Source organism: Urocitellus parryii, chromosome 6, assembly GCF_045843805.1.
Source record: "Urocitellus parryii isolate mUroPar1 chromosome 6, mUroPar1.hap1, whole genome shotgun sequence".
Taxonomy (NCBI): domain Eukaryota; kingdom Metazoa; phylum Chordata; class Mammalia; order Rodentia; family Sciuridae; genus Urocitellus; species Urocitellus parryii.
The window spans coordinates 97120065-97129767 of NC_135536.1; the positions used below are offsets into that span (position 1 = coordinate 97120065).

Genomic DNA, 9703 nt, shown 5'->3' on the forward strand with positions numbered 1-9703 from the left:
TGCACTTTTTTTGCAGGTTTCATGAGAGAGAGGTCCCTCTGGTAGTTCAGGTATATGGATTACTCTTTCAGTATTGTCAGCAATGCTGTCTGACAGGGTGTGGGAGTAACCTGTGCTGAAGTTCTGCACAGATGCAGTTTCCACACCATTGTGTATTATTCTCTGTTATTGCTATGGTGGTGAATATCTAGGAGTGGTATTTCAGACTCTCCCCCAGATATGTAAACTTGGGATTGGGTCAATGGCTGGGGACTTTCCTATTAAGTATCTGTCAAGGTTAAAGCAGGGCTGGGTTGTTACTAGAGTATAGCACAATTTTTGTGAATTGTGTTGGGAGTGTAGCTCAGCATCAGAAGACCCACCAAACATGCTTAGAGTGCCAGGACTTGATCTTCAGCACTGTGCAGAAAGAAGAAAACATCAAAACATTAATAAAAAAGATAAAGAAATAAAGTAAAAACCAAATGACGACCACCACCACAAAATAAAAGAAGGAAGCAAAAATAAAATGGAATAAACTAATTTCTTTTAAATAATAAAATATAAATTTAATTTTTAAAAGGGAATAAAAAAGTGAAAATAAAAAAAGAAAAATTAAAAATTAAAAAGAAAAAGGAGAAATTGAATAAAGTAGGGAAAAGAAAAAAGGAAAAAAGAAAGTAAAAAGGAGGGATTGGCGAGCAGCGGAGGACAGCCTGGCGGGGACCATGGACCGCTTCATGTGGACCAGCGGCCTCCTGGAGATCAACGAGACCCTGGTGATCCAGAAGCGCGGGGTGCGCATCTACGATGGCGAGGAGAAGATAAAATTTGATGCTGGGACCCTCCTCCTTAGTACACACCGACTGATTTGGAGAGATCAGAAAAATCATTGCCAAAATAGTGGTTCATCTGCACCCAGCTCCTCCTACCAAAGAACCTGGCCCATTCCAGAGTAGTAAAAACTCCTATATCAAACTCTCCTTCAAAGAGCATGGCCAGATTGAGTTTTACAGGCGTTTATCAGAGGAAATGACACAAAGAAGATGGGAGAACATGCCAGTGTCTCAGTCAATACAAACAAATAGAGGACCCCAGCCAGGAAGAGTAAGAGCTGTAGGAATTGTAGGTATTGAAAGGAAACTGGAAGAAAAAAGAAAAGAAACTGACAAAAATATTTCTGAGGCCTTTGAAGACCTCAGCAAGCTAATAATCAAGGCTAAGGAAATGGTGGAGTTATCAAAATCAATTGCTAATAAAATTAAAGAGAAGCAGGGTGACATCACAGAAGACGAGACCATCAGGTTTAAGTCCTACTTGCTGAGCATGGGAATAGCTAACCCAGTTACCAGAGAAACCTACGGCTCAGGAACACAGTACCACATGCAACTGGCCAAACAGCTGGCTGGAATATTGCAGGTGCCTTTAGAGGAACGAGGCGGAATAATGTCACTCACAGAGGTGTACTGTTTAGTAAATCGGGCTCGAGGAATGGAATTGCTCTCACCAGAAGATTTAGTGAATGCATGCAAGATGCTAGAAGCACTGAAATTACCTCTCAGACTCCGGGGGTTTTTGACAGTGGCGTCATGGTAATTGAGCTTCAGTCCCACAAGGAAGAGGAAATGGTAGCCGCGGCCCTGGAGACAGTTTCAGAAAAAGGATCCCTAACATCAGAAGAGTTTGCGAAGCTCGTGGGAACGTCTGTCCTCCTGGCCAAAGAAAGGTTACTACTTGCAGAGAAGAGGGGTCATCTTTGCCGAGATAACTCAGTGGAAGGCTTGCGGTTTTACCCAAATTTATTTATGACACAGAGCTAAGGGTTTTGTATTTGAAATACTTTTTGTCCATACTTTTATCTGGTAGATTGTGTGACACTGAGCTAAGAGATAAACCCCGATAAACTGAAGATTTATTAGAATTTCACAGAATGACATAAAACTCTTAATCTCTCCTTAAATATTATGGTTCTGAAAACTTATTTAGGATACATAAAGGAAAATACAGAAAAATGAATGCCAATATGAATTTAAAATCATGCTATAGTTGTGCAAAATCCTCCGAGTTTAACTTGAAATACAGTAGATTTTGATTCCCAAAAGTAACCATTTAGTGAAGAAGGGAATTTAAGTCCTTGAAGGAGGAAAAAGATAAGTTGCATGTTTGGATAGGTTAGATTATTAATTTGGAATGACTAAAATTCACTGAATTATGAATGTTTTCCTCTGTGTCTGATGCACCCATTTTGGGGGGTTTTCTTGAAGGAAGTCATAGCTACAGTGCAGTTTAAGAACCTGACAACATTGGAACAAAATATCAAACTTTACTATGCCCCATGAGGCTCTTCCTAAGGACTTTTTAAAGCAGTCATAGGCATGTCTTCAACAGACCAAACGAAACACCTTTAAAAAAGAAGAGGGCTGGAAGTGAGGCTCTGGAAGAGCTCTTGCCTAGCATGTATAAGGCCCTGGCTCATAGCTCTAGCACAGGAAAAAAAGAAAATTAAGAAGAAAATCTTATTTGATTTACATTTACATTCTAAATAGGTTTTGTTGTTTGTTTTTTAAGTGATGATTTCATGGCTGGCATTTAAAGAATGCAACTGTGTCATTTTGCTTAAAAAATGCTGTGGATTTTGAAACTGAATTAAAGAGCTGTATAGACATGGCCAGAGTTACGATTACAGATTTGGGAGGTAGATGGCTTAGGAATTCCCTAGAATTGTTCTGCGGGTGGAAGGGCAATGGGAACCTTTAGCTAATTTCACAGGAACCTTAGTGCTGTATTACCTGGAAGCCAAGGATGGGAAGATAAAGTGGAAAAGTGGAAAAGTAATATGCCTCCTTCTCCCTCCCTTAAGGAATCTTAACACTGAACTTAAAAAAAAAATCTTTCTATCATATTTCAGAAATACGTATTTCTTCTTTGCCCTACACATTATAAGTTGTGTGAAGAAACTATCTTGGTAAAAGGTGTTAATACTGAGACAACAATAACTGGCCAATGTTGCCTGTAGAGTGCTTGACTTTTACAGTAGACTGGCTGACTTCATATGTTACTGCTCTACAGTGTACAGTGTATCAGCATTACCTCCAACTCAGGGACCCCTACGGGACAGGAGACCCCTTTCTGAGACTGAGTTGGACACAGAAGAGTGGTGTTGTTTTTAGCCAATTCTCTAGGGGGAATAGTGTACGAGTGGGGAAAACCCTTGGCACCAAGAGGAGGGATGCCCAGGTGCACACTCCAGGACTTTCCTACCAGGTGAGGTAGAGGCTACTGCAAATGCCCTCTTGGGAGGTGCTGAGGTCCTCAGCCACAGGTAAGGGGATTCCCTACCTCTAATCCCTTCCTGAAAAGTGTCTGTTGCTGCTTGGTGTTTTCCAGTGTCATGGGAATGCTGTGGCCAAGGCATCCTGCTTTAGTCTTTGTTTTCCAAACCTGTCACTAACTCTTCATTGTGGTGACAAGATCCCCTAATTACCTCATTGCTCATCCTCAGGTTTATTTTGGAAGTAATAGTGTCTGGCCACCCAAGTCTTTTAGGGGGTTAGTTGGACCATAATGTAAACTTGTTTGTACATCTCCCCTCTGGGTTGCACTCACTCTGTCACATGGCTCTGGCAGACTTGTGTGTACATACATAAGCACACACACACAAATCACAGTATCTTGTCTGGCTAGGGATCTTAAAAATTAACAGAGATAAATAATAATCTGTTTCACATGTTGGAGTAGTTGCAGATAAGGTTGTTGGAGCTTCTGGATCTAGTTCTAATAGTTGGGATTCATTACAGCAAGCTGACATAATTCAACATACTATTTACTTTAATGTGACAACAGATGAAAAAAATGAAACAATATGAGTTGTTGAGAGTGATCTAAAGAAAAATGAGATGAATATGCTTTTCAGATGTCACATTAACAAAAGAATAAGTACAATTGATTTTATTATTTTATTTTAAAAATGGGCATTTTTCACTTTTTCCAGACCTCCATTTGTATTTTTATTTTTTGCCAAATGAGGTGTTATTTTTGTCTTTTATTGTTAGAGGTTATGTTTAGATATAACCAATCAGGCCCTAAGTGCAAAAAAGTTCTGCCTTGGTGCTTATCACTGGTATAATTATTTTTGTTCTCCTAACTTTGCTCATAGGAGCATGAATCTCTTTGTAGCTTTATGGTAATGGAGTATTTCTAGCATTCAATAAATATCACTTCCTGTCAAGAAAAAATTTTTTACATTGTATAAGTGAAGGTTGTTTTCAGGGTTAAATGACTGATATTAATGTATATATAGTAAAATGACTGCAAAATATTAAAATGGTTTTCTTAAAAAAAAAGAAAAAAAGAAAGTAAAAAGGAGGGAAAGAAAAAAGTTAAATATTAAAGAAGAAAAAATAGAGAAAAATATACACAACAGCAATAACAAAAATAGAAAAAATATATACACAACAATAACCAAAATTGTATAATTAATAAAACTTATAAAAATTAAAAATATCTGCTCTGCTGAGGTGCTTAATTATGCAGGCAAGAGTGGATGTTTGCAACCACAGTGATCAGAGTTTCTCTCCTTGTCTTAGGCTGTGTACCTCTTGGAGAGGTCAAAGCCTGGACATTATTCTTCCTCTTTTTTCCTTAGCTATGCTTTCCAGTCTTTCAGGGGGAGTGGTTTGTGGTCAGATCCAGTTGGAATATCTCTCAGCTCTGCATGCCAGAAGGAGCTAGGGTTATGTGGGCTGTGCAGTCTGACTTCAGAGCAGATGCTGACATTGTCGTGCATCACAAAGCTAGTGCGTAGTGTGGCACTCAACTGGCACAGGTTACCTCTGGGGACTTTTGCACTGTGAAGTCCAAGGACAGGGTTGACATTGGGCTCTGCAGCATGTAGGAGACTGTGATATGGTTTGTGCTGCACACTCTGAAAAAAAGAAGCAGCTATGGAGTCACAGCTATCTGTGCTGGGGAGGGTGATGTCAGAGACCCACAGGATCCACTGCCCATGACTATGATGTTTCAAGACTTGGTTCCTGCATGAAACCTCACATGCAACTACTTGTTTCTACAGACTCCTGCAGCTGGTTTCTCAAATGACTGGTTTTAAAAGGGAAGCATCCTTAAGGATTGTAATCCAGTTTCTCACTGCATAGAGTTTTCAGCAGTCTCTTCCTGGGGTCACACTGACCCTCAAATTAGCCACTCACAGAGTCAGTGTAGCAATGTTGCTGCAGGGACCCAGAGACAGGAAAACGCAAGAACCTTGGACTCTCAGAGATGTTCTTGCAGACAGGACCCTCTCAAGATTGCTCCCTGTAAAGCACCATGATAATATGCCAAGGGTGGAGAACTTCTCCAGAGTCAGTTTGCTTTGTAGTCAGTTTGCAGATCCCAGGTCTATTGTCTGTTTAGACTGTATTTCTGCAAGGTGCAGATTCCTGTGCTCATGGTGCTCACCAAGACTCTCCCTCTTTCACCTCTGCCCTTACCCTCTACTAGCTGCTACTCGATAGGTGCTGGGGTACTCTGTTTCACCCTCTCTCCCACCATCTCTTCTCTAGGTTTCTCCAAGTCTCTATCTGGTTCACTGTGGAATTTTGGTATCCTCTTGAGTCACCCACCTCAATATACAACTGGTTTCCAGTTGTTTTGATTTTATTTGGTGGAGAAATGGGCAAGTGCCGGTTGCCTCTAATCCACCATCTTGAATCCTTTTTTTCCCTTTTTATAGAAATTTTTTTTCACCTTCTCTGTTTCTTGAGGTATTACTTATTGTGCCAATCGCTTTTGTGTTCCTTGGATACATAAACATGTATTTTATTTATAAAATTTATATATAAGTATAAAATATTTTTTTCAAAAATATATAAAACATTTTTCTTTTACTATTTTAAAAATAGTTTTGATTCTGTCACTTCATTTCTGAGTTTAAAATTTTCTATTCATGTTATTCTTTCATGTCGTATCCTTTTCTTCATGTCTCTAAGCTTGTTTTGAAATAGTATGTAACAGTCTTGCTTTTTTAAGCATATTTTTCTGGTGTGCTTTTATTTTATAGAAGATATTTTTGTGTTCATTCTGTTAACTAGGTGTGAATGGGATTTGGCCTTGATTCTTGTCTTTTATTCATTCGTTTTGGTGAATTTACTTTGAGAAGGAGACTTGGTTCAGATACTCTTTCTAAACTTTGCTTTTCTGACTTCTTTGTTTTCAGGTCATTTGAAAGCATATAGTAGCTTGCTTTCTGAGGTTTACTGGTTGTTTTTCCTTCCTCTGCTTCTTTATGAACCTGCTTTTCAGCTCTTTGTCTCTGTCCTGCTTGATTTTTTTTCCCCTGTAAGAAGTATCTCCTCAGTGGAGGAACTGAGTCAGAATTTTGTCCTGGAAGGGAACCCTGGTGGTCAGTTCTGAAAGTTCAAGACCACGTTTCTCCAGTCCCTTCAGTACTTTCCCTAATCCTGGACTGGGTATAGTCTCTCCCAATTTCTGTCTCAAGTTGGCCCACAGGGTTTCCCGGGGAATATCTGTTGGCTATTTGGGGGTTCTCTTTCCTCAGGTCCATTAGAAGCCCCAGTTCTTCCTTCTGTATCCTCCCTGCACACATATCAGTAACACAGATCAGTGGTAGTTGGTGACTAGACCCATTTACTTGCCTCTGGGGTTTCATAGAGATCTCTTTTCACCTAGTTTTGTTGTAAATGTCATTTGTGGGTTTGGTTTTGTTATCTAGTTATTTTATTATTCTGTAAGGATTCAGAAAGATCCTCAAATAATCCTGCCACTGCTGCTGCCATTGCCCCAGAATCTGTTAATTAATTGGTCTGGATGCTTGTCTGTTTAGTTCAGAAATTTTTCTTTCTTTAATATGAGGTGGAATCAAAATCAGCATTAGTCCCACTTACTAACAGACCTAACCCCTCGGTTTTGGTTTTCTCATTTGTGAAGAATATATCATTACAATTCTTCCAGCCAACTCTAATTAATTACTTAATCCATTATTTGCTAAGCATCTGGACGCTGATGAATCAGATAGAACCTGTCTCCAAGGAGTTCAGCTTAATGGGGATTAATAATAATATATTTAACATTTATGGAGTGTTTACTGAGTTCCAAGTCTTATATGAAGCATCTTTCATACATTATTTCATTCGATTTTTACAACAACTCTCCGAGGTAGATTCTATTTTTGCATGCAATTATCAGATAGGTAAACAGGAGTAACTTGACTAAGGTCACTCATTTGTCTATCCATTCATTCAACATACATTTATTTAGTCCTATTTATATAATACTGAGAAAAAATGCAGAAAGACTTTGCTCATATATTTCTTAGAGTCCAATTAAAAAATAGCCATCAATCCCCAAATTGCCGAAATAAACATACAACTTCAATAATAATAATAATTGCCTCATAATATTCATTTCTCTCTTCTTGGTAGCACTTCATTACTTTTAAATGAACTATATTGTCACTCAGGTGAAAGGCACATTCCCAGCATCTCTTGCAGCAAGTTATGGTCATGTGGCTGAATTCTAGTCAATGAGCCAGAACAAAGGCACATTGCAAGTGACATGTGCAACTTCCAGAAAAAGTGAGAGAAGTACATTTTCTTGCCCAAGCTTCCTGGTCCTTAACATGCTAATATGAGAATTGGAATTTCATCAGGTGGTGAACTCTGGGTAATTTTAGAAGCTTCCATTAAGATGGTGAATTGGGGAATAAGAAGGAGCCTGGGTGCCTGATGACAAAGTGGAGCTGGGATTCCTAACTTTGGACTTCTGGTTATGAGAGAAATATAAACGTTTATCTTGCTTAAGTGTCTGTCGGTGGGTTTCTGTTACATGCAGCTCAATCTAATTATGACTGAGTACCTTTAACTGATACCATGGGAGAAGGACCCAATGCCAGGGAGCACTGGTTAGAGACAATCTAATCATGTTCAGGCAAGACTTTTTTTTTTTTTTAAAGAGAGAAAGGGAGAAGAGAGAGAGAGAGAGAGAGAGAGAGAGAGAGAGAGAGAATTTTTTAATATTTATTTTTCAGTTTTCGATGGACACAACATCTTTATTTTATTTTTTTTATGTGGTGCTGAGGGTCGAACCCAGTGCCCCGCACATGCCAGGCGAGTGTGTTACTGCTTGGGCCACATCCCCAGCCCAGGGAAGACTTTTCAAGAGAAACAGTGACCAATCTGGATTTCAGGAAAGATCAGGATGGAAGATCAAGATCTGAGTGAGAGCCCAAGGGTTTTTTTTTTTTTTTTTTTTTTTGACAAAGGAACATTTTGTATGGGATCTGTAGTGCAGAGAAAGATTGAAGGGGCAAGAATGTGTGTGGTGGGGCCAGTAGTGCAGGTGTCAGATGAAGTTGGTTGGTGTCATGAAGCTGGGGAGAAGGGGGACAGGTTACAGAGATAGTTAGAAGATAAAATCAACGAAATCCAATAATGAATTGGAAGGGCCCGTGAAGGAGAGGAAGTTGCCTGCACTGCTTGTGGGTTTCTGGGTGATGTAATCAGATGGAATTTGTGCTGAAAACAGTGGAGGAGCCTGGTTTGGAGGACATGATCATGAGATCAGATTTGGCCATGAAGGGTACAAGGTGTTTGTGTTAGTTTACTAGGGTTTCTACAACAAATTGCTATACATGGAATGGTTTAAAACAACAGACATTTGTTCTCAAGAGGTCAAGAGTCTGAAGTCAAGGCATCGGCAGGACGGTACTCCCTGTGAGGTCTTTAGGGGAGGATTCTTCTTTGCTTCTTCCTAGCTTCTGGTGGTTGCTGGTAATCCTTGGCATCCCTTGGGGATGTACAAGTAGCTGCATCACTCCAGTCTCTGTCTCCATTATCACACAGCATTCTCCATGTGCATCTGGTTCTGGGTCTTTTTTTTCATAAGGGCGTCTGTCATATTGGATTTAGGACCCACCCAAATGAGTATGATTTCATCTTAACTCATTACATCTACAAAGACCCATTTCCAGTTAAGGTCACATTCACAAGTACCTACAATTAGGACTTTAGCATGTTTTTGAGGGAGGGAGGCACAAGTAAACCCAAGCAGGGCCTTTGCACTTTCTAGATGTGGGGACAAAGTGGGCAATAGCTGTGTGGATCAATAGTGATAGGGCTGTGGAGAGAAAGGGAGATGGCAGAAAGCAAGAGGTGCCAATGTGGAGAGAGAAATGCTAAAACAGGGAAATGAAGTGGAGAACCAGGAGACAGGGCTGTAGGAAAGACAGGACAAAGAGGGCCCATGCAGAAGATGCTAAAAGCAAATTCACTACTGAATGGGATTTTTTGAGGCAGACAAGGAGCAGTGTGGTCAGAAGCATTAAGACACGGGAGTCACTTGTTGTCAAAGGACTGTGCAGTCTCCAGTGTGGCCAGTGTGTGGGGAGTGATATAGCCGTGGAGGGGTCCTGGGTCTTGAGGGATTTGGGATTTGTGCTAAAAGCTTCTTGGTTAACCCTAAAGACAAAGGGAAGCTGCTAGAAGTTCTAGTAGGATCAACAAGATTGGGTTTGGGTGTTCAACAAAGACTAGACGGCCACATTGTAAATGGCCAAAGAGGTTTTTGTGGAGGTTTTGGTGAGTAAGGAAGGGCATCAGCTCCTACGGATCCTGACTCTGATTTCTGATCATAAACACACCTCTTGCCCCTGTGGTTTTGCTGAACATTTGGCCTGAGAGGCCATTCAAGAGTTTTGGCTTTTTACCCA

General features: G+C 40.1%; 1 pseudogene; it reads left to right on the top strand.

Moving 5' to 3' along the window:
• The first annotated feature begins 707 nt into the window (after positions 1-707).
• Positions 708-1899, top strand: LOC113185372 (vacuolar protein-sorting-associated protein 36 pseudogene; annotated as a pseudogene).
• Positions 1900-9703: the final 7804 nt, after the last annotated feature.